We start from the raw sequence: 25,505 nt of genomic DNA on the forward strand, positions 1-25,505 counted from the left end.
TAGGTCTCCTGTCTCTCTCACCCGTCACGAGATTCCCACAGTACCGAACAACTGGTAAACCCGAGTGGCTGTGGTAAGTCCTGTCAGCTTTATTCTGGTCTCTGAGAACATCTTGAGCTGAATCCAACTCATGGGGTAATAATAACTCCACTGGTGTCAGTGGAATTTGGCCCCTAAGTGTGACCTGAGAAACTGCCAGGTTCTTTTAATATTAACCTGATCCCGAACAAGTGACGTGTGATGTAGTATGTTAACGTTTTATTGTAACTTTGCCTTAACAAAATGTTTCTTAAAAAGGGTGCGCGGGGGATTGGATCTTCTCTGGACCAGAGGGGTAGCTCAATACTGCACACTTGTATTTGCTGATCCATGGTGTTCGTTCTCCACGTAATCTTCCAGCACAGACCAGTCTGACCAATAACACACACAGGCACAAGCCTGTATGTTACTAAGGAAGTTTTATTTTAAGGAGTTCATTGTGGGTGTCACAGTTCAGGGCTACTGCACTTGTATTTCTCCCCCATAGTCCAGCCAGGGCACCCACTCTCAGGCTCCTGGCTCCTTAGCCATCACTACTCTTGGGGTAGAGGCCTGTGTCTCTCTCCCTCCCGACTGGGTTTTTCCAGGCCCTACAGTTCCCTGCCTACACTGTGTTATGCCCAACAAGTCAGGTGGCCTAAGCAGGCCAGCGTCTCTATTTTGCCCAGAGGCTGTAAATAGCATAATGGCCTGCAGTTATAAGTTACCCCGCAGCTCTTTGTAAGCAAGCACATTTATTGTTAAGGTGAAAGCGTTACAGAGAAAATGCATTAAAAACATGTTCCTATGCACATGCTAAAAGCTAACCTGACGTCACGCATCAATCCTGTGGGGGCCCCCCCTTGGACAGAAGGTCCCGTCTGTTTGCTGGATCAGAAAGCAGGCACTAAGTTAGACTGTTTATCCAAAAGTCCTTTCTTTGCCTGGTGGGCTCTGGAGAATCCAGGTGGAACAAGTATATGCAGCCTCCCCAGGTGGTGATACCCCTCTGGAGTTGTTACAATCTGAGTGAATTTGCCTCAACACCCCATAAAGTTCTTAGTTCCTGGTGGGCGTTGGTCACCCTCCCTCATGGAATTACATACAAGCCCTGACCCACAATGATACATAAACTTAATACAGTAAGATCTCCCAAAGGTATTACTGGAATTTGCCGTATCAGTCACAACAAACAGTCCCCAGTCTATGAGCCCTACAAATCTTGGGTTGATTGAGGTTATCTCTGGCGATGCACTGTCAATATTTCTACAAAGATCTGCCTTTGCCCCCATGTACAGCAGCCTCCTGAAGTTCAGCAAATAGTGTGTGAGGGGTAACCAGTGGGGCCAAGTCAGCCCCTTTTCCTTGCTCACAGAATCACTCTGAGCCGATGCAGTTTCCTCGATTCACAGTCATTTAAATCTGCGGACCAGTCGCCAATCTATGGACCAGCTGGATTGATTAGGTGCAATCAGTTGGCCAAGTCACATGGTGGTGTTCCTGTCCCCTGCCTGGAGGAGCCTGCAAACACCTCAGGTGTGAACATTTTTCATAGGTAACTCTGATGTTTGAAAAAGGACTCGCTTGCTTTAATGTTGGTGGACAGCAGGCTCAAAAAGGGTGGGATTGTAGCCAGAGGGCAGGGTTGTGGAGTGGAAGCCAGGAGACCAATGCTATAGTCACCGCTCTGGGGCGGACCTTGGACAAATCCTTTTTTCTCTTTGTTCTTCAGTTTCTTCCCTTATAAAATGGGGGCTAATGATATGGATACACACCCCCTTTGTACAGTGCTTTCGCACTGATGGATGATAGGAGCTGAATAATGTCTCCTCCTCTCTGTGACCGAAGAGCGAACACACCAACAAGTATTTACGAGTAATGTTCACACCCTCTCCTGAAAACGGGATTGGGTATACTGGGAATGTAGCTCAGTGACTATCCCTGGGGAGACTTCCTTCTCTTGGAAACACTTGCATTTCAGCTGTGGGTTTATGGTCCTTGGGATAAGTTGTCTAGGAGTCGATTTAGCAGCAGCAAGAGTGGGAAGTCCCTATCAGAGGCAGGAAAATCACCCAACTTGCTTCAATGTCTGGGAGTATTTATGCAGGATATTTATCCCAGGCTGACAGCTGCTCTCACAGCACATGTGCTTGTGCTTCCGGGCAGAGCATTAGAGTGTTACCAGTGATTTTTTTTTTTTTCCTGTTTATTTCCATGAGAGCTGGGTCTGAGCCACAAAGTCAGATCTAGGTCAAAGCTTTCTCTGATAGTGATCCAGGTGTTGGTTCCGGCCCATCTTGACTCTGCCTGATGCTGGCCGTTTGACAATGACCCTTTTATCTAGAGAGGTGGAATAAGTGCCTGGCAAGGCTATGGGATGTGAGTAATGTGAATTCCTGCGGTATGCAGTGTAATGGCCTGAGTCAGGATGAGCTCAGCTGCTCTTCGCTGGGAGACAATATGTAATTCCACAAGAATTCCACTGGCTCACCCTTTAATTAAAGGAGCATATTTAGAGTTAATGAAAGTGACAGTCCGCTCATGGTAGTATGGCTGAGGGATTGTGCAGCCGGTGCTGTGAAATCTTCCCTCAGACAACTCTCCAATGGCCCTTGCTCCCCACTGCTATCCCAGCCCCGGGGGTCCTTGCACTCAGCTTTGCCAATGCCCTTCAAGCCTGACTCACCATCCCCCTGCTATTCTTTGGCTGGGCTCCCTACACGTAGCTCTGCTGGTGCCCCGCAGTCCTGACCTGCAGCCCCTGGCTATTCTAGCCCTTTAAGGAGTGTCTGCAGGGGTTCATTGAAACCGAACCTTAATGTGATCCTTTTGAACATCGCTCATCGTTACCAAAAGATGCAATGTGATTACAGTACTTGGGCAAGTGGGGCAACAGGCTTCCCTGGTCCATGTGATGCCTGGTTACTCCCGGTCAGCGTTAAAGGCGCAACAGCAAACTATCCCAACATGTAGGAAAGCGAGGAAGCATAGTAAGAGCCACTATGACGGCATCAGGAGGTCTCCAAAATCCAAAAGTGGAAACATGGACCGATTACTAAGGACGAATACTAGGGCTGTCAAGCAATTAAAAAAATGAATCACGATTAATCACACGATTAATTGCGCTGTTAAACAATAAGAATACCATGTATTTAAATATTTTTGGATGTTTTCTACATTTTCAAATATTGATTTCAATTACAACACAGACTACAAAGAGTATAGTGCTCACTTTATATTTATTTTTGATTACAAATATTTGTACTGTCATAAACAAAAGAAATAGTATTTTTCAATTCACCTCATACAAGTACTGTAGTGCAATTGCTTTATCATGAAAGTTGAACTTACAAATGTAGAATTATGTACAAAAAAACCTGCATTCAAAAATAAAATAATGTAAAACTTTAGAGCCTACAAGTCCACTCAGTCCTACTTCTTGTTCGGCCAATTGCTCAGACAAACAAGTTTGTGTACATTTACGGGAGATAATGCTGCCCGCTTCTTGTTTACAGTGTCACCTGAAAGTGAGAACAGGCGTTCACATGGCACTGTCATAGCTGGCGTCGCAAGATATTTACGTGCCAGATGCGCTAAAGATTCATATGTCCCTTCATGCTTCAACCACCATTCCAGAGGACGTGCTTCCATGCTGATGGCGGGTTCTGCTCGATAACGATCCAAAGCAGAGCGGACCGACACGTGTTCATTTTCGTCATCTGATCAGATGCCACCAACAGAAGGTTGATTTTCTTTTTTGGTGGTTCTGGTTCTGTAGTTTCCGCATTGGAGTGTTGCTCTCTTAAGACTTCTGTAATCATGCTCCACACTTCGCCCTCTCAGGTTTTGGAAGGCACTTTAGATTCTTAAACCTTGGGTCAAGTGCTGTAGCTATTTTTAGAAATCTCACATTGGTACCTTCTTTGCGTTTTGTCAAATCTGCAGTGAAAGTGTTCTTAAAATGAACATGTGCTGGGTCATCATCCGAGACTGCTAGAACATGAACTATCTGGCAGAATGCAGGTAAAACAGAGCAGGAGACCTACTATTCTCCCCCAAGGAGTTCAGTCACAAATTTAATAAACTCATTATTTTTTTAATGAGCATCATCAGCATAGAAGCATGTTCTCTGGAATGGTGGCCGAAGCATGAAGGGGCATACGAATGTTTAGCATATATGGCATGTAAATACCCTGCAACGCTGGCTACAAAAGTGCCATGAGAAAGCCTATTCTCACTTTCTGGTGACATTGTAAATAAGAAGAGGGCAGCATTATCTCCAGTAAATGTAAATAACCTTGTTTGTCTTAGCGAGTGGCTGAACAAGAAGTAGGACTGAGTGGACTTGTAGGCTCTAAAGTTGTACATTGTTTTATTTTTGAGGGCAGTTATGTAACCAAAAAAAATCTAAATTTTTAAGTTACACTTCCACAATAAAGAGATTGCTCTACAGTCCTTGTATGAGATGAATTGAAAAATACTAGCTTTTTATCATGTTTACAGTGCAAATATTTGTAATAAAAATAATATAAAGTGAGCACTGCACACTTTGTATTTTGTGTTGTAATAGAAATCAATATATTTGAAAATGTAGAAAAACGTGCAAAAATATTTAATTTCAATTGGTATTCTATTGTTTAACAGTCCAATTAATCACGATTAATTTTTTTAATCGCAATTAATTTTTTTGAGTTAATCACGTGAGTTAACTGTGATTAATCGACAGCCCTAATGAATACAGAAGAATAGCATAAACAGGGGAGGACAAAATCAGAAAGGCCAAGACACAAAATGAATTACGCCTAGCAAGGGACGTAAAACGCAGTCAGAAGAGGTTCTGTAAATACATTAAGATCGAGAGAAAGACAAAGAGCAGTGTAGCTCACTATGTAGCAGGGAAGGAGAGCTAATAATGGATGTCACGAAGAAGGTGGAGGTGTTTCATGCGTATTTTGCTGCAGTCTTCATTTTATAGGTGAAAAGGGGCCTGATACTCAACACGATATTAACAACAAAGGGGAGGAAACAGAAGCCAGAATAGAGAAAGAACAAGTTTAAGAATATCTAGATAACTTTAGATATATTCAAGTCATCAGGGCCTGCCAAAACACATGATCTATGATGAAAGGTTAAAAAAAACTGGGAACTTTAGTATTGATGAAAGATGACTGAGGGGGAACCTGGTAAGTCTTCCGATATGTTAAGGGCTGTTATAAAGAGGATGGAGATCAATTGTTCTCCATGTCCACTGAAGAAGGTAGGACACGAAATAATGGGCTTAATCTGCAGCAAGGGAGATTGAGGTTAGATATTAGGAAAAACTTTCTAACTCTAAGGATAGTTAAGCTCTGGAACAGGCTTCTGAGGAAGGTTGTGGAACCCCTGCTCACTAGAGGCTTTTAAGAACAGGTTGGCTAAACACCTGTCAGGAATGGTCTAGGTTTACTTGGTACTACTTCAGTGTGAGGGTGGGGAATGGTCTAGATGACCTCTCACGGTACCTTCTAGCCCTAAATTTCTATGATTTTAATATTCTAGGTTTGAAAATAAACACTTAAGCTCTAACTGAATTGCACCTCACATAATTAGCTTGTGGAACTCATTGGCACAAGATATTGGAGTCAAGAGCTTAGAAATATTTGGGGAAAAGTAGATCTTTGTATGGATAATGAGAACATCCAAGGAGGTAAGAATGGAAAGGATAAAATGTATGAAAGGTATGACCTCTCCTGTGTCAGGGCACGAGCCAAACTCTGACAGTCAGGAAGTAAGTCCTGCCCTGGGCTGGTTTCTCCATCCTTGTCCCCGGGGAGGGGGGGTGTCTTGCGCCTTCCTCTAAAGCAGTTGGTGCTGGGCACTCTCACAGCCAAGATATCAGGCTAGATGGGCCCCTAGTCTGATCTGGTTTGCCACTGCCTGTTATAACTGCTGCAGAGAAGTAAGTCAAGGTGCCCATAAAGACAACTGTGTATTCCAGCTATTGATATAGGGGTGTTTGTGATGGAATGGCTACCATGATGAGCACATTGTCCTATAGTCATCTGTCTCCCGAGGGCTCCACCCCTCTATCTCAAGCTCATCACCATGCTGTCTCAGCTCCTTATGGGTTCTAAAAAGGAGCCCCCAGGTTTTGCGGCTGGCTCCCAGAGGCTAGGAGCATTGCTTCTACTGCAGCTAGTGCTAGGGGAGTATGTGCTCTTGGGACCAAAGGTCTCTCTGGGTGCAGCATGTGTCTAAGGCAGTTAGTGAGGTGATGTCTGGGTAGCAGAGGGGTTATGCGTCCATGTGCTCCTGCGGCTCTGTAGTGTGTGGCTGACCCTGCCGCTTGCGCGTGCCTAAGGGTATGTCTGCACTGCATTTGGAGGGGTGATGGGACTGGAGCTAGCACGGTTAAAGTTAGCTAGGGATCTCGATCCGTGCTGCAATCCCACCTCTCGACTGCAGCGTCGGCCTACCCCCTGGGAGCCCCTTCTTTAGCTCAAGTGGGTACTGACTTGTGCTTTTCGTTCCTTGCTGGGGTTGTTATGTCCCTGCCTTGAACAATAAACCATCAACCGCAACACCCACCATTCTGTGGACCCTTCTATGACGGGTTGGATCACAGAAACCCTGTTGGGGCTGCCAACTGATGTGCAAGAATACTTCTGCCCCTGCTTTCCCTGTCAGCCTGGGACTCCAGAACCCTGCCTGGCTGTGCCAGACACACTTGCCGGCCACAAACACGGACCCCAGTCTGAACCACATCCCACAAACTGCAGGCTTAATTGAAAGCAGCTTAAGAAGTGTTCATGTCTTTAACACTCAGATGCCCAACTCCCAGTGGGGTCCAAACCCCAAATAAATCCGTTTTACCCTGTATAAAGCTTATACAGGATAAGCTCATAAATTGTTCGCCTTCTATAACACTGATAGAGAGATATGCACAGCTGTTTGCCCTCCCTCCCCTCCCCAGGTATTAATACATACTCTGGGTTAAATAATAAGTAAAAAATGATTTTATTAAATACAGAAAGTAGGATTTAAGTGGTTCCAAGTAGTAACAGACAGAACAAAGTGAATTAAAATAAAATAAAACACTCAAATCTAAGCCTAATACAGTGATAAAACTGAATACAGATAAAATCTCACCCTCAGAGATGTTTCAATAAGTTTCTTTCACAGACTGGACACCTTCCTAGTCTGGGCACAATCCTTTCCCTTGGTACAGCCCTTGTTCCAGCTGAGGTGGTAGCGAAGGGATTTCTCATAACTGCAGCCTCCTTTGTTCTGTTCCACCCCCTTGTATGGCTTTGGCACACGGCGGGAATCTTTTGTCTCTCTGGGTCCCCACCCCTGCTTCTCAATGGAAAAACACCAGGTTTAAGATGGATTCCAGTACCAGGTGACATGGTCACATGTCCTGTGAGACCCCAAGCCTTCATTCCTCCCAGCCTGGCTCTCAGGAAGGCCTGCCTGCAAACAGAGCCATCCACAGTCAATTGTCCTGGCTGATGGGAGCCATCAAGATTCCCAACCACCATTAATGGCCCACACTTTGCATAATTACAATAGGCTCTCAGAGTTATATTTTATATTTCTAGTTTCAGATACAAGAGTGATACATTTATACAAATAGGATGACCACACTCAGTAGATTATAAGCTTTGTAATGATACCTTACAGGAGCCCGTTTGCATGAAGCATATTCCAGTTACATTATATTCATACTCATTAGCATATATTCATAAAATCATATAGAGTGCAACGTCACACCTTCATCACCCCCTGAACTGCCTGACCCCCGAGCTCCCTCCAGTCTCTCCTTCCCTTGAAATCCCAGCTCGTCTCCAGAGGAGATGAATGAATCCTTGGCTGCGTTTCTAAAGCTGAGAAGTAATTACCTTGCTCAAGCACAACACTGCGGGAAATGGCATTCTCTCTCCCCCTCCAGCGTGCCCGGGGAAGCAGTGCCAGGGAGGACTCCATTGATCTTCCCGCGGTGAAGCTGCTGACTTGACACACAGCTTAGTTCTCCACTCCGATCGTGCGTGCTGACAACTGGGCCAGACGGATGATGAACGCTCATTGCCATGTGCAATTTTATCCCCTTACTGTAAATGCTAATATGCCTGCCCAGCGCAATGAATTATCCCTTTCATAGCTGGCAAGCCAGTTAGCTCCTTTTGATGGCTCCAAAGCGACCAAATAAACAAACATCAGCCAATTTGCTACAGCTGGGAACAAAGAGAGAGACCATGCAGCTCAGAATAGTGTCCCCCCTCAATTCCATCCCCCTGCCTTCGGGGGGAGGGATAGCTCAGTGGTTTGAGCACTGGCCTGCTAAACCCAGGGTTGTGAGTTCAATCCTTGAGGGGGCCATTTGGGATCTGGGGCAAAAATTGGGGATTGGTCCTGCTTTGAGCAGGGGGTTGGACTAGATGACCTTCTGAGGTCCCTTCCAACCCTGATAGTCTATGATTCTATGAACCCTTTGGAGACAGGAGCCCTTGGCACTGACTTTTAGCATCCAAGCTCCCAACCATATGCTAAGGGGGAGATTGCAGGACTGCTGTCCTAGGTGTGAGGTTTTGGAAGTCCTAGGAGATGTGAGGAAGTCCTGGCCTTGTGGTTAAGACTCTGACCTGGGGCTCATGAGTTCCTTGGTTCAATTCCGGGCTCACTGTGTGATCTTGGCGACACACTTATTCTGTGCCTCCATTTCCCCTCTATCAAAGGGGGTGATACTAGTGCCTCTTCTTCTCTTGTCTGTATGTTCGTTGGGGTTAGGGACTGTCTGTGTCTGTGCCTGGCACAATGGGGCTCTGATCTCAGTGAGATACTACTGGGATAAGAATGGTAAGAGAGACCTGGAGGTAGAGAAAGTGGGACGAAAGTGGGACTGGGACGTTCTAGCAGAAGAGCCAATCGCACTACAGGTCTCATAGGCCCTGGGTGAGAGTTAGGGAAAGGACGTATCTTGGCTAAACCTGGCTCCACTCTGCCTGTGCACCCTTTGGAAGTCACTGGGGTTGTACAGCTGACAGTGGGAGGAGGAATTGGCTCCTAAATGGATTATAGCATGGAGCTCTGCGGGAGTGTGGGAGAGTCTCCCTGAGGGAGGGCTGGGAGCCCCATTACTTGGGACCAGACAAGCCATGAGGGATCAAGTGTCCGGGACGACCCTGCACAGAGCTCTGCGCAGGGGGAAGATGCCCTAGATAGGCCTAAGGGGTGTCTTCACTCTGAATTCCTATGAAGAGTTCTGAACTGGTAACCTGTGTGTCCCCTGCTCCAACCAACAGGCCCTGGACTGTGGGGAGGGGAACTGGAGAAACGGGCACTTGTTAACTCCATGGAGGCCAGGTGAGAGAATGCACTGAAACTTTCCCCCAGTACAGTGGGCTGGGGCCCCCTAGCAAAGACATCTGCATCCCCAAATACAGATCTGGGGTTGTCCCTCCATTCTGTTTTGCCATGCCCAGTTAGAGCCTCCTAGGGTCAGTCAGACTCCTGTCACCTCATCCCAGGCTCCCTCGAGCATGGTGAGTTTGCAAGTCCAGGTCTAACAGGAATCTTATGTTCCCATTTGGGGGAGACCCAGGATTTACCATGCTGAATCACACCCGGGATGGCAGGGACCCATCTAGCCCAGTATCCTGGCTCTCACATGGCCAGGACCAGTTGCTACAGAAACACTTTGTGGACAGTTATGGAATAATATGCCCATGGGGAAAGTTTCTTCCTAACCCCACCTGTCAGTGATTGGCTTCTACTCCCCTATAAAAACATTGCTAGACCCTTTCTTATGTCATTGGGGGTGTTCTGTATTCTCTTTACCCATACTCATCCTCTTCTGAATTCTATTGAACTCCTGCCATCACTGGTATCTTGTGGCAATGAGTCCCGCAGGCTGATATGCTGTACATGAAAATATTTCCTTTTATCGGTTGTATATAAATTGCCTTTCAGTTTCATTGGTGGTCTCATGGCTCTTGTCTTATAAGGGTAAATAGAAGCCCCTCCATTTAGCTTTGTTAGACCATTTGTTATTTTACATACTTGGCCACTCTTATTTACGTCCCCTCTAAATCCACTGTGACATGAGGAATAACCACAACCTAGCCCCTAGATTATTGATCCCAGCATATCATATTGCAGGATAACAAAACCAGAACAGTTATGTACAGATGTGGCAGCTTAATAACCCACCCAGCCAGCCCACTCACTGACATGCATGAACCACAGACTCAGCCATTAGAGACTTGACTTCTGTTAGGATGTATTTGGACTCCCAGCTTTGACGGCACAAGCTGTTCTACTGAGCAAAGAAAGAAACATGCTGTGAGGATGAGCTGGGGAGGAAGGGCACATTCTCCACTCACAGCAAGAAGGGTGTGTGTGGCTAATGCATGCTAAGGAGAGACAGGAGACTTGAGTTCTGTTCCTGCCTTTGGCAAGTCTTATACCTCAGTTTCCCCAACGGGGAAATGGGCCAGAATGTGAACCTTAAAAAAATCATCTTTGGCGAGATTCCTGGGTGGAAAGTGGAAGGAATTATTACTGAGGCAAAGGAGGAGTTGGGAACTTGCATCTTTTTCTTTCAATGAAAAATGTCTGTTGAGATTTTGGAAGCGGCTTCAGTCAGCTCGATCAGGACGGCAGTTTCCTTCCTGAGCATGGGCCCACGATGGTTCTCGGGCCAGCTGTAACCTCCCAGGCACCACTGACTGCTGGCGATTTCCACCTGGGCAACCTAGCCAGGAATCCCGCAGAGCAGGTGGGGATTGCTGCATCTGCCGGCATCTCTCCCGCTGCTCCTGCCTCGGCTCCGTCATGGGAATGGCACTGGCTCTGGCGACCCGTGTCAGAGAGGACTGGCTCAGCCGCTCTTGCTCGAGGGCGGCTCCAGGAACCTGGCAGGATGGAAGTGCTGCCGTGAGAGCTGGCTTAGTGACTCAGCACTTTTCTTGTGCGTCTTTCCTCTCCGGCTCCGCCGCAGTATTAACTCTCCGCTCGCCCTGTGCACACAGCTCGTGGGCCGCCTTGCCGGCCTCTCAGCCAGCAAAGGAGGGGGACTGCCAGCGTCCCCAGGGGGCAGTGCTGGGAAATGCAGGGTTTGAAATTGGAGTTACTTTTCCATGAAACTCAAAAGTGGGTCGGTGTCATTATCCTCATTGTACAGATGGGGAAACAGAGGCATGAAGCAAGAAAGTGACTTGCCCAGCCAGTCAGTGGAAGAGCCAGGCATAGAATGTAGGTCTCCTGGGTTCCAGTCCAGTGCTCTGCCCACAGCTATAGATTCAACCTGGCGTGATATTTAAAGCAAGCTTTCTATAAAATCAGTCACCGCTAGTTGTTTTCCACATTTCTCTTTCTATTCTCTACCTTTCCTTCAGTTTTTTAAAGGGTTCTAATTATTCTTGTTTCCATTTAACCTTTTCAGGACAGGGGCCACGTCTTCCTGTGTGTTTATGCAGCACCTCAGGGTGCTGCTGGAATGCACTTATCTACATATGCATTTGCTCTCCGGGGGAATTTTGAAGTGAACAGAGTGATTTTTTACTCTGAAGTGCATGCAGGCCTCAGTTCTCTGACCATGTTCCGTTGCAACAGCTTGTCTTGCACTGTGTACACCCAAAGGCCGGCAAACCCTCTCTTTCCCCCTCCCCCAGTCTAGTACAGTGCAACTACCCTGAATCTAGCTCTGTGAGCTCTGTCTGTGGGACCTTTTTCCTACAAACTGTCTCGCCAAATGCTTCCCAGAGTCAAGTAATAAGATCAGGGGGAGAGCAGGATCCAGAGGCAGCAGAGGAAAGGTGCCTTATCAGAGGAGACTTGAAATGAGGGATTGAGAGGGTTGGTGAAGCAGAGTCAGTTGCAGAGGAGAAGATTCTTGCACCTTTTGCAGTCAGAAAGGACAAGGGAACGACGAGGGATGGTGGCACAGAGGGTCCATGGAGTCACCTGGAACAAGGCTTTGCAGACCTGGAGGATGATTTATTTTAACTGGGTCCTGGACTGCATGAGGAACCAGTGAAAGTGTCTGGGACCGGAGGAGAAACTCATTGATTCACAGACCCCTCCTGAGTCATTGACACGGGCTGTTGGCTCTTTTCTTTCAAACTCTGTTTGCAGTGTACTCTGGGAAGCTGGGGCCTGTTTGTCTCTTCTTGCGACTTTTGTGCTAAACATCTGGGAATTTCCCCTCCTGGTTTCTGCAATGGGAGCTCAGCCCAGCTCCGGGAACAGGGATGGGGACGCTGTGGAATGGGGCCAGCTGGTGGAGTAAGAACCAATGTCTGGGGTTGTTTCGGGGGGTGGGGACATTGGATTTTTTTTGCGGGATGGGGGGGAGAAGATACAAAATAAAATCCTTTAAAAAAAAAATCTAATTGGCAAAGTTCAAACCAGCCCTGGACATTCGGCTCCACAGGCTGGGCCCTGAGAGCGAGGCCAGTTAATGGAGGCCAGGGTTTGGATCCCCTCTGGGCCCGCTCTGAGCCTTTGCTGACACCTTCTGTCCTGGAAAACGTCTGTCTCTGAGCAAAGCGCAGACTCTTGTTGCGACTCGGCATGGACAGAGGAGGAACATAAGAACGGCCCTGCTGGGTCAGACCAAAGGTCCGTCTAGCCCAGTGTCCTGTGTTCTGACAGTGGCCAATGCCAGGTGCCCCAGAGGGAGCGAACAGAACAAATCATCAAGGAAGCTGAACTGGCTGCAGCCCCGTTCACGGCCTCGCAAAGCACTTCCCGATTCGTAGCTTTTAAGGCCAGAAGGGACTGTCCCGACCTGATCCGTGGGCCCCAAGAGCTTTATCCAGACTCCAGCATCCAGCCGTCACTCCTGGCTGAGCTGGAGCGTAGCTGTTACAAAAAGACACCCGCTCCTGATTGAAAGCCTGGCAGTGCTGGAGCGTTTCGCACGCTCTCCACTAGACGCTGCACTAGGGAGCTGCGGTGCGGGGTGCTAACACAGAGACCTGTCCCCGCGCTCAGTAACATGCATCACTTTATGTGGCGCTGCAGGGGAGGGGACTGAACCCAGGACCAGCTGGGGAAGAGAAGTAAACAGCAGGATAAATCGCATGGAGCTGAGGGCCAAACTGGACTGCTCCTCCGACCCTGGCCCCCCAGTAGGGAGAGTGGAAGGATCCGGCAGCTCCAGTCCTTGCACCAGCCACCACCACAGCCCCTGTGCCTCCCAGAGCACGCGGCTCCTGGCTAATGATGGTGGGAATGGTGGCGAATGCAGGGCCATGGATCTGTCCCGAAGGGGAGCACTCATTTGCATCCCCTTAAGCCAAGTAGCAACAGGCCCACTCCCCCTGTGGGATGGGGAGCTCAGGGGGCTGGAGCTTACGACGTGATGGTGGAACAAAGCAGCCGAGAAGATGGAAGTGCCTTCCCCCAAGGCCCCTTTTTCCTTCCAGGGCAGAGCAGCATTCCTGGCTCCTCTCCCGCAGAGAGACTGTTACCAGCTTGGAGGGGTGGGACCGTAGCTCTTTCAGTGCCGGACTGCAGGAGGAGAGCAGAGTCAAGGACACGAAGGGAGAAGGAAGAGAGGGATCCTCACCTGTGTTTGTGAGCTACCTGCCGCTTCATGCTGGGGTTTGGCAGCCCACCCTGCACCCCGCTCTGCTACGTTGATCCCGGAGGCCCTGGTGCAATCAAAGAGCTTTGATTCTCATGACAAGCTTCAAAGAACATTGTGATGCGTGCCGAACCACACTGCTGGGTGCTGTCCCAGACCATGGGGCCAGGAGGGCTGCCTGTTAACAGCCAGACTAGGGGCCTGTTGGGCTAGATCGTGGCCACAGCCATGCAGGGCCTCAATGTCCCCTCTCACCAGGGATGGGATCTCAGTCAGGTTTGGAGCGTGGCCAGGACAGGGAGGGGTGGAGAGTCCAGCTCCGCAAACTTGATAGATCCTCAGGGATTCCCCATCACTGGAGTGGCTGTGCACCTCCCCGGGGCTCTGGGTTTGTGCTGCCCTCTGGATCTCAGCGGTGGCTCAGTGGAGAAATTAATGCAGCTTGGCAAGCTGGGACTAAGACCTTGTGTCTCACACCAGCACTTACGCTGTCCCAGCGCCTCTTCCTGGAGGAGCGGTGACCAAGCACTGGGAGCCCCCCCAGCTCCGCCCCTCGCGAGCTGAGGGTGGGGTCTCTCTGAGACACATTCACAATGAAGATGCTTTCAATCCTGTCTGCAGGCTTTGACCCAACGGCCAGGGGGTTAGACCTGAGGCTGTGAGGAATCGGCAACATGATTTGTTTCTGTTTGCAAACCGGCGTTTGATTTTGGCAGGCGGTTTCTGCGTGTCCAACTTCAAACCCCGGGGGTCCTGATCTGCGGAAGTGCTGAGCGCCCATGACCACAGTGGATGTCAGTGGGAGCTGTAGGTGCTCAGCACCTCTGAAAGTTTGGGCCCCAACTTGGGTTCCCAAACAATGGAGGAGCACACAGCATTGAGAGTGTTGAGTGCAATCAAAGTTCCATCAGAGGCAGCGTGGTCTAGTGGTTAGGCACGGGGCCGGGAATGGGGGAAGTGGGGGGTGGGCTTCCCCTGCTGGCAATGGGGACTAGGCTGGCACTGTTCTTGTGATCATACTGCTTTGACAGGATGAAGGTGGCATAGATTTCAAGGAAGAAAGTCTGGCAGCTGGCTGAGGAGGGGAGAGCTAGGGTGGGGGGTCGGATCATGACTCCAAACCTGCAATGGGATGCTGTCACTCCAAGACACCGTGCCAGGCAGGTATCAGCAGAGCAGTGAGGTGGTAACACGAAAGCCTCTGGCAGTGGCGGAGTTCATGCTAAGGGAAGTCTCTGTGCTCCAGTGAAGGAACGGTGAGTCACCAGAAGGATGAATCACCAGGGGAGCTCAAGGCGAGGTTAGAGAGACCCTGGGCGGGGTGGGGGGTGTTCTCTTTCTTCTGAAGCACGGGTCATTTGCAGGTTTAAACTAGTGTCAATGGTGGATTCTCTGTAAGATAGTCTTTAAATCATGATTTGAGGACTTCAGTTACTCAGCCAGAGGCTAGGGGGTCTATTACAGAAGCGGGTAGGTGAGATTCTGTGGCCTGCGATGTGCAGGAGATCAGACTAGATGATCCTGATGGTCCCTTGTGGCCTTCAAGTCTATGAGACACATCAGCAACAGTCTAGAGCCATTGCTGACGCAGGAGAGGCCAGGCTGGCCCCCGCCAGCCCGAGGATCCAGGGTCCCAGAGGGCCAGTGGGTCTCCTCAGCCAGGCCCATTTCCATATCACGTTCTCTAGTGAATTCAGTGCTGGCCACCAGCCTTGAAGGTGGTTGCCACCCCAATGTAGCCAGCGGTTCCAGCAGGACAGGCTCCCCCACGGCTCTGGCAGGACTGGCTGTGCAGGTGACGGGGGGCTGAGTGGATGCAGTCCTTGGCCTACCAGTGGTGGGCGACACTTGGACCCATCACAAGGGTGGCCATCGGGGCGAGGCCTGAGGAACCCAGTTCCCAACGGTCTGGGAGGGAGAAGTTGACACCAGAGACTCCCCTGTCCCCTGAGAGCCCCCAGGGCTTCTCCGCAGGCGCGGTCTTGTCCTGTGGCTGCGTGGGGTCTGCACAAGTGTGTCATTCAGCTGTGAAGCACCAAGGCATCGTACCTCAGGCATCTCCTTCCCTGCCAGAGAGCCATGCTTCTCAGGGCTGGAGAGGCTCTAGGGTCTGTAAGAACATCTGGGAGCGAGAGTTTCAAAAGCATTTGGCAGTGGCCTAACCGCTCCCAGCAGCAGGAAAGACGGCTAGCCTGAGACTCTGGTGCTGCTGTGTTCAACGCTGCTGTGCACCAGCCTCTCTCTGTGACCTTGAGAAGGTCACTTAGGCCTGGTCTGCCCTTAAAAAGCTGTACCAGGATCACTCTTTTGGTTAGAGGTCTGATTTTTTTTTCTGACGGAGTTATGACAGTACAGGCCCTAGCGTGGATACAGTGATACTAGCAGGAGGTGCTTTGTACCGGTACGAACACCTTTTTATGCAAGTATAGCTGCATCCACACTGAGAGGAGTCATACCACTTTAACTACAGTGCCCTAGCTAAAGCAGCAAAATTTCTAAGTGTAGCCTAGGTCTCAGTCTCTTTGGGCCTCGAAGAGGATTTTATAACTCTCTTTGCACTGAGCCGGTTCCCGAGGACATAAACCTGGCAGAGGTTCTCAGGATAAGGAATGAGGATGGATGGCACGGCCGAGAAGGGGACACGCAAAAGTCCTCTGTGCATGATGAGCCGCCTTCTCTCTTGTTTCAGTGAAATCATGCACCCAAGGAGCGTGAAACTGCTCTGCCAAGACTCTACCACATCTCTGCCCCTCACGATCTGAATTCAGTCCAGGAGTACTGGGGCGTCACACTCCTCTGGCTTTCGAGGCAAATGCTGGTGGGACTTTTGCACAGGATTAGCTCCCGCATGTCGGATGCGGGCTTTATCTTTTTGTTATGCCTCTCCGCCCCTGGCACGAGGCAGGAATTGCCTTGCTCTGGGGGAATTGGGGACTAAGAAACAGCATTTTCTGTAATAGCTTATTAGCCCCATGTCCTGGGCAAACTGCAGTTTAGCAATCCCAAGTGGTCAAAAATCATGTCATGCCCCCCAAAATCACTACAGATTAATTAAAAGTATTATGAGATTTAAAATATAATACATTTGGGGTTTGTCGTTTCTTGCCTACTGGGATCAGAGCTTTTAGGGGTCACATTTTCCAGATTTTTTCATAACCAGGCAGGCTAGGAAATTATTATTTTATTTTTTAAATGAAAGATGAGCTCCTCCCATAATCCTCTGACTCCAGGGGTTGGGGCTTTAAAATACCCCTCCTGCCAATCACAGAACTGGCAATAAAATCACACGAGCTGGTAGCAATGAAATTGCGGCTTTAACCACTGCCAGACCTTGCGCCTAGGTGCATTCCTTGTCTAGTTACCCTTTGCTCACTCCATACAAATGCTCTGTACTCAAATTCCAGACTTGTTGGAAGAGGCTTTAGATGTTCCCAGAGCGCAGGCTGGAGCTGTGGGGGGTCCCAGAGCCCAGGCTCCAGCCTGAGCCTGAATGTCTGTATAGCACTTTTCAGCTTTGCAAGCCCAAGTCACCTGACCTAGGCAAGCCACAGCCGTGCTGTGGGTTTTTAATTCCAGTGTAGAGGTACACTAAGAGGGGCGGGATAGCTCAGTGGTTTGAGCATTGGCCTGCTAAACCCAGGGTTGTGAGTTCAATCCTTGAGGGGGCCATTTGGGATGTGGGGCAAAAATTGGGGATTGGTCCTGCTTTGAGCAGGGGGTTGGACTAGATGACCTCCCGAGGTCCCTTCCAGCCCTGATATTCTATGATTCTATGATTCTAAGAGTGTGTCTGCACCGCAATTAAACAGCCCCTTGGCCCAAACCTGAGCCTGCTGGCATGGACTAGCCACTGGTGTTTAATTGCAGTGTAGACAGACCCAGAGTGGCTTAAAGTCTTGCTGGGTCTCTACATCAGATTTTAAGGAAGAGATTTACAGGTGACTCCTAAAGCCGGGGGTCACAATGCAGGGTAGACTTCGGACTGTAACTTGTCCTCGAAGGTTCTAGTGCAAAGTTTCAATATGGTTTAGTTAGTTTCAATGTTGTGAAAGATGCCGATGCTTGTGAATGGCATGGAGCAAATACAAGACAACAGGAAAACTCATCTAGCTTGCGAAGGCACCTGGTCCTGGGCACTACAGCCATACCAATAATAATATGTGAGACATCTTAAGGACCACATTTCTATTGGGCCTCTCTAATTACACCTCTGAGATTTGTGTTTTAATAAAAAAAGAGAAACTTAACATTTCTGATTTTTAAAATCTCACAATTTTTAAGCAAACCTCATGATTTTGGGGTCCTGACACATGACTGTGGAATGCTTGGCAATACTGGAGGTTGTACGTGCAAAATGCAGACTGCAGATGCCATACGCCCAGACACAGCTGAAGAGACCTCCCTTCAAATATGTCCTGAATGTGTAATAGACTCTTGATAGTTCAGTGTTTGCCTGCGTCTCCCTTCACTTTTGATTTCTAGTTAGTGTCACTTCCTGTTTCTATGACACTTGCCCAGAAATCCATCTTCCCAGGTGGTTCAAGGAATCCGCACCTACCTGATGCAGCTTTGGACTTTATCAGCAACCCCTTTTACGGAGCGATCCTGGTACCCTGTGCCCAACCGGCGTGGATCCCAAACACACTCCAGTGCTTAAAATGCATCATTAACCAGACAGTCATGCAGCCACTTAGCCAGAAACATGCTTCTCTTTTAGTGGCCCCAGAACTCACCAGTGCAGAAAATGTGTCTAGACCGTATGAGTTACAACAGCGGACACCCAGTGTTATGGAGCAGGCCGTATTTTTTTTCTGTGCGGATAAAGCTGAACCTGCCAGTGCTGTAGCAATAATCAATCCCAGAGGCAAGCGGGGGAGCTGCCTGGTGCTGTCGCTCTCAGAGAAGGCCCAGACGGCTGCAGGGAGATGGCACTCTTCTGCCCATCCGCTCCCTTTGAATCATTCCTTCCACGCTACGTTTTTGCCCAATGACTTGTGCGTTGCTTTATGGGGATGAGCAGAGGTGGGAGAGTTTGGCCGTTTAGCCTTGCCTGTTTTTATGCATTTATTTATTAACTCTTTTATTGATGGAGGAAGGTTTTTTGCTGCAGTGGTACAGAGCCCATCGGCCAGCAGTGTTTGGTAGTTAGCAGCTAGACAAAGCTTTGCAGCTCCCCAGAGACATATCTACGTGCATCCTGGGCAAAAATATCCAAGCACAAAATAACCCAGCTGTGGAGTGATGAGAAAGGAGGCTAAGAGCAGCAGTGAGCTATGGGCCTGATCTTGTGAACTCCTCCTGCACAGGGCTGAGCGCCCTTGAAAGTCTTGGGAGGGTGTGGGGAGGGGTGCGCAGGATTGGGCCCAGCCTCAAGCAGATGACTCGCTTGCCACGTGTTTCTCAGAGTGACGTGCAGGAAGAGCAGCGGCAGGCCATGAAGCAGCCCAGACGGCCCAGTCACTGCCCTAGGGGAGCTGGGCTTAGTCAAGGGCAATACTGAAGGGATATTGCATGCTGGTGCTGAAACGCCTCACCACTCGAGAGGGCATTGGGCTTAGGGACCAGCCAGCTCTTTCGGTTTAATTCCAAAGCGTCTCAGGGTCCGTCTACACTGCAGCTGCATTTTCCACGCATATTCCTCTGCTGTGCCCCCTTCCCCAGGCAGAGTCACTTGCTGTGCCGATTTCAGTCCAAACACAGAGCTCCCAGAAGACTCATGATAGGCTCACTTCAGGTGCCCCCTAGCCCCGTCCTGAGCCCTGCTCCGGACGATGTCGGACTAACTACATCGCTCAGGAGCGTGGAAAATCCACACCCCTGAGCGCCGCAGACCGGCCTCCTGGTGCAGACAGCGCCGATGTCAGCGGAGGGCCGCTTCTGTTGATGTAGCGCCGAGAGGCGGATCAGCGGCCCCGCCAGGAGAGCTCACTGCCGGCGACATCGGCGCGTCTGGGTGTAAGTGCTACAGAGGCGCAGCTGTGCCAATGCCGGATTGTAAGTGCAGACCTGCCCACGGGGCCTGCAAGCTTGGAAGAACCTGGGAACGTGATGAGTTGTTCAAAGCAGGGGCTTATAATGGAAGTCAAGGAGTGAGTCTGGCCTCCCCACCTCTGCCTGGCCTGAGGCCCGGGCGGGGTAGCCGAGGGAAGCCCCCTCTGCAGCAGAGGATGTGCTACACTTAGACATGACCCTACAGCCCTGTACTCACGTGTCTGGTCTCTGCACATGGGCAGTCAGAGGAACCACTTGCAGCAGCCAGGATCAGTCATGTGAGGATGGCAGGATCAGGCCCATTCAGGCAGCGAGGCCGTCAGTCCAGCATGCTTCCTTCAGCAGAAATTCCCTAACAACACCCTAGCGCCCTGTTTGAACTCAGAATTAGATGCAAAACTGAGACCTCTGACCGAGAATTCTCTGTCGGGTCTCTGAAATGGAGATTTTTTCCCCCCCTCTATTCTTGGCACTGACTCATTTAGTTCTTTTCTAATCTGCTCTACTCTTGTGCAGCGGTATATTGATATTGCACGGTTTGGAAGAGCTCCTTTCACAGTGGAGAATTAGCTTGGCCTGAAACCCTGAATGATAAAACCCCTCTTCGCTTTCCCTTTCTTCCCTATTATTTGATTTCAGCTTGTGCCCCATGCTGGTGTATTGATTGGAACTTCTGCAGAATAAATGCAGCAGCAGCAGAAATAAAAAAGCCCCAGAGAAGAATCTTCTGAGACAGTTTTTAAAATAGTTACAGTATCTGCAACCTCATCAAGTGTCTCTGTGCAACCCACCACACACACCATTAATTGGCATTCTCCTGCTGCTTTCAGCCACCATCCAGAGACCCTTTGAGATGTGTCTGCGGCATCAATTATGCACAAGCTGAGCCCAAATTACTGCTAGCTTCTTCACAGAGGGCACCGTGCTCCTTCTTGCCTCTGGAGGAGATGAGACTGGGGGGCAGCAGGTGACTTTTATTAAGAGGGATTAAGTGGCTGGGAAGGTCAAAATGCAGCTGATTGGCCAACGCAGCCCCCTGCGGCACCACTGAGTTTCATCAGCCCAGGGGCTGCAAGCATTTCTGTCTGGTGTAGACATCACCACCATCTACTGCAATGGGCTGTGCTTTGAGCTTCCACAAAGGGGCGCATCAGGCTGCCTACCTTTCAGGTGTGTTAGATTGGTGAGAGAGCATAACCCCCATGCACTGGCTCCGCTTTCTCTTCTGCTTGCAATTCAAGGTGGTGCATATTCTACAGCCCCAAGTGGGACCCTCTTATCCCACCAGGAGGGGTTGCTCAGAACAATCTCTTCCCCAGGGCTGGATTCCTGGGCAGTTGCATTCCATACTCAGCGAAGGGCCCTCAGCTCTAAGATCTGTTCCCCTTTGCCATCCATCAGGACCTGTCCACCCCTAGGACACGTGTTGAATACGGCTTTCTGTTGATGTGGGTCAAGAACTGGGTCGGTCTTGTTGATGGGAGGTGGAGCAGAGGGCGTGGAGTGGTCCGTCTTCTGGAAATAGAGACTGATAGTCTCTAATTGAGGTGAGTGTATCTATATATTGGTCCAGCGGGAATGCAATTCGAATGATTAAACAAACAAAATGGGGCAAAGAGGAGATTGCAAGTCCCTGTTGCTGTGCTCCCAGCTGTTCAGAGAAGAGGGGTTACCCATCACAGGCTAGCCCCCAATATGCAGGGCTCCATCTTGAGCTGAGCACACACAAGCAATTCCCAAGCCCTTTTCAGCTTCCCGAGCTCAGACCTCAGTGCCCCCACAAAACTGTGAGGAGCTGATGTTGGAAGCTGCACAGAGGAAGCCATTGGTAAAACCAAAAGTTTTACGAGGCCCTCCAAAACCCAGGAACTATGCTTTATCTTCTGGAGTGCCATCTACTGGCACCTTATCTATGAACTGTTTACCTACATACACAATAGAGCACTCTTGTAACAAAAAACAGTTTGCTGAAAAGCATTCCTGTTACTGGCATGGAAATCAATGCGCCAAGCTTCCTACTTTGCCTATTTGTATTTTCCTGTCTGTTTTCTCGAGGGATGAGCTGAGAAAAGCACTTGATCATTGAACCTCACTAATAAATACGTTCTAGGCAGCGCGTTTCTTTGGAAGTGCAGTTTGGTGTGTCACCAGTGCCCACTGTAAATTACATATCCCGACACCAGCCTGAAACCCTGTGTCGTGGGCCCTGAGAGAGGATAGGCAAGCAGTGTTGGTGTTAATAACTGCAAGATTAACCCGTGAGATGAGTCAAAATCACCAGTATTGTCTCCAAGGCTGAAAGAACATGCCAAATGTGGCATCCCTCGGACGAGTGGTAAGGGTGTTATGGTACGAAGAAACAAAAAGTTAGAAGAATTTTCAAGACCTTTTTTAAATAAACGCATAGATTCTAAGGCCAGAAGGGACCACTGTGATCATCCAGTCTTGACCCCCTGCATACCGTAGGACTTCCCTGAATTAATTTCTGTTAGAACTTGAGCAGATCTTTTAGAAAAAACATTGCATCTTGTTTTAAAAATGACCAGCAATGGTGACTCCACCACAACCCTTGGTAAGTTGTGGCAATGGTTAATTACTCTCACTGTTAAAATGTTATGCCTTATTTCCAGTCGGAATTTGTCTAGCTTCAACTTCCAGCCATTGGATAGTGCTAGACCTTCCTCTGCTAGATTGAAGAGCCCATTATCAAATATTTGTTCCCCAAATAGGTACTTATAGACGGTAATCAAGTCACCCCTTAAGTTTCTCTTTGTTAAGATAGATAGATTGAACTCTTTGATTCTCTCACTACAAGGCATGTTTTCCAATCCTTTAATCCTTCTCGCGGCTCTTCTCTGAACCCTCTCTGACTCCGGTTTAACAACATCCTTCTGGAACTACGGACGCCAGAACTGGACACAGTATTCCAGTGGTGGTCACACCAGTGCTAAATACAGAGGTAATATAACCTCCTACTTCTACTTGGGGTTCCCCTGTTTATACATCAAAGGTTCACATTAGCCTGCAACATTACACTGGGAGCTCATGTTCAGCTGATTATCCACCATGACCCCAAGTCTTTTTCAGAGTCACTGCTTCCCAGCATGGAGACCCCCATCCTATAAGTATAGCCTACATTCTTTGTTCCTGGATGTATATATTTACATTTGGCTGTATTAAAACGCATATTGTCCACCTGCACCCAGTTTAACAAATGATCCTGGATCAGTGACCTGTTCTCTTCATTCTTTGTGTCTTTTGCAAACTTTATCGGCACAGATAAAATGTTAAATAACGTGAGGGCAAGAACCAGTCCCTGTGGGACCCCATTAGAAGTGCATATCCTCAATAATGACACTGTGTATACAGTAGCATTTTGAGACCTGGAAGTTAGCCAGTTTTTAATCCATTTAATGTTTGCCATTAATTTTATATCATTCTAGCTTTTTAATCAAAATGTCATGCAGGACAAAGTCAAAGGCCATACAGAATTCTAAATATATTACACCAACGCTATTACCTTTATCACCCAGACTGGTAATCTCATCAGAAAAAGCTATCAAGTTAGTTTGACAGGATCTATTTTCCACAAACCCATGTTGACTGGCATTAATTACATTACCCTCCTTTAATTCTTTATTAATCAAGTCTCGTATCAGCCGTTCTGTTACCTTACCCGGGATTGATGTCGGTCTGACATGCCTATAATTACCCAGATCATCCTGTTCACCTTTTCTAAATATTGGCACGTTAGCTTTCTTCCAGTCTCCTGGATCTTCCCCTGTGCTCAGCAAGACTTACTGAAAATCAACACTAACCACCTCATTTGTTTGAATCCTGGTATCTCCCCAGCCTCTTGTCCTGTTTTTCTCAAACTTTCCAGAAAATTTCTACCCACGAGTAACACCATGTCTGTGAATGATTTCAGGCAGATTGGTTTAGTTTTGGCTGAGCTGGGAGGTGGTCAAAAACAGTTGTATTAATTTAGATGGCTGCAGCCTTACGGAGAAATGAGAGTCTCTCCGTAACATATATTTAAGGGTGTTCATCCAATTCTGTAACAGATAAGATACCAGCTTTGGCAGGACACCAAGAAGGGCTCGTGTTCATGCTTCATTACGTTAATTATGTTGTTTCTAAAATTTCCGCAGCAGATGGGCAAAAAACATATTTTTCAGCTATTTAATTAAGAAACAAAGTACAGCCAATTGAAACCACCATGTATCTGTGTCTCTTACCTGAGGCCCGGTCTACAACTAAACTTTAGGTTGACTTAGTCATGTTGCTCAGGGATATGAAAAATTCACACCCCTGAGTGCTGTAGTTAAGCCAACCTAAGCCCTGGTGTCGGCACTGTTAGGTCGATGGAAGAATTCTTCTGTTAACCTACCTGCAACCTATCAGGGTGTGACTTAATTACAGCGATTGAAACCCCCACACTGTAATTGTGCCACATAGCGTCTGTAGTGTAGACAAGCCATGAGACTTGGTTTGCTTCCATACAGGTGAACAAGAATCTTATTGGGACAAAGGGATGATATTAGAGCTTATAGTGTCCCTCTTCAAAGAGAACTATAATTTAATTTACGGGGAGATTGCATTTCCATTTGAAACGATTGTACCTGCTGTAGCTAGAAGTGACTCCAGAGCTGACTAAAACGGAAAGAGATTAGGAGAAGAGCATTCGTTTTTCAGATTGCTTTTCTTATGCATTTGACAGCGCTTTCTTTAGAGTCCGTTTCACTCTCTGGTGATGGAGGCGCATCCTTGCGAGGGGCTCTGCAAGGGGGCTGTGTCGCAGTCTATGTCTACAGTACAGAACCTATGTCACCACAACTATGTTGGATGACTCCCTAGTGTAGACCCAGTGTATGCTCACAGAAGGAGCTCTGCCGGTGTAGGAAGATCATCGGGGAGTGAATTACTTTTTTCTGTGCTGACATAAGTCTTCACTGGGGTTTTGCCAGCATAACTGTTTCAGGTCACACCTTTTTTCACACCTTTGACCAACAGAGCTTGGCCAGCTTACGTTTTAAGTGTAAACCAAGGCTGTGTGTACACCAGAAAAGCTACAGCGACAGGAGGGGTTCTTCTGTCATTGTAGTAAATCCACTTCCCCGAGAGGCGGTAGCTAGGTTGAGGGAAACATTCTTCCCTTGACCTAGTGCTGTCTACGCTGGGACTTTGGCTGGCTTAACTACCTCTCAGGAGTGTGAATTTTTACATCCCTGAGGGCTTGTCTAGATTACCGGCCGGATCAACGGGCAGCGATCAATCCAGCGGGGGTTGATTTGTCGTGTCTAGTCTAGTATAGACACGATAAATCGACCACCAGTCGCTCTAGCGTTGATTCCAGTACTCTACCTCAACAAGAAGTGCAAGGGGAATCTACGCTCTCCCATTGACACACCGCAGTGAAGACACCGCGATAAGTAGATCTAAGTACGTCAACTACAGCTACGTGAATAACGTAGCTGAAGTTGCGTAACTTAGATCGATTCCCCCCCCCCGCCGTAGTGTAGACCAGCCCTGAGCAATGTAGTGAGTTCGACCTAACTTTCTAGTGTAGATCAGCCTCAAACCTCAGAAAAGCAACAGCTGAGCTGAAACTTAGGTCTGGCCTACGCCTAAAACATAGCTACATTGCTCAGGAGTGTTAAAAATTCACTCCCGAGAGCCGTAGTTAAGACGACCTAAGCCCCTGTGTAGACACCACTAGGCTGATGGAAGAATTCTTCTGTCAATCCAGCTGCCGGCTCTTGAGGGGGTGGGTTCCCCACAGCAATGGAAAAGCCCTTTCCGTCTCTGTAGGTGTAGCGTTGCTATAGGCTTGTAATATAGACACACCCTTAAACTGAAGGGGCAGGAGAGTGGGTTTCAGCGGGCAGAGAGAAGGCAGGAATGTTTAGTGGTGATAGACCCTTCT

General features: G+C 48.5%; 1 protein-coding gene across 7 annotated transcripts in view; it reads left to right on the forward strand.

Moving 5' to 3' along the window:
- Window positions 1-25,505, forward strand: part of SYT2 (synaptotagmin 2) — a 186,284-nt gene that overhangs the window by 120,425 nt on the left and 40,354 nt on the right. For 6 of the 7 annotated variants that reach the window (XM_037885209.2, XM_043533660.1, XM_027832909.3 and 3 more), the window contains exon 2: window positions 4-73. The gene's annotated coding sequence lies outside the window, so the exon portion shown is untranslated. Of the gene's footprint in view, window positions 1-3; window positions 74-21,013; window positions 21,127-25,505 lie in introns of those variants that run through there. The other variant, XM_043533659.1, reaches the window with a different exon arrangement.

This window comes from Chelonia mydas, chromosome 21 (genome assembly GCF_015237465.2).
Source record: "Chelonia mydas isolate rCheMyd1 chromosome 21, rCheMyd1.pri.v2, whole genome shotgun sequence".
Classification (NCBI taxonomy): Eukaryota; Metazoa; Chordata; order Testudines; family Cheloniidae; genus Chelonia; species Chelonia mydas.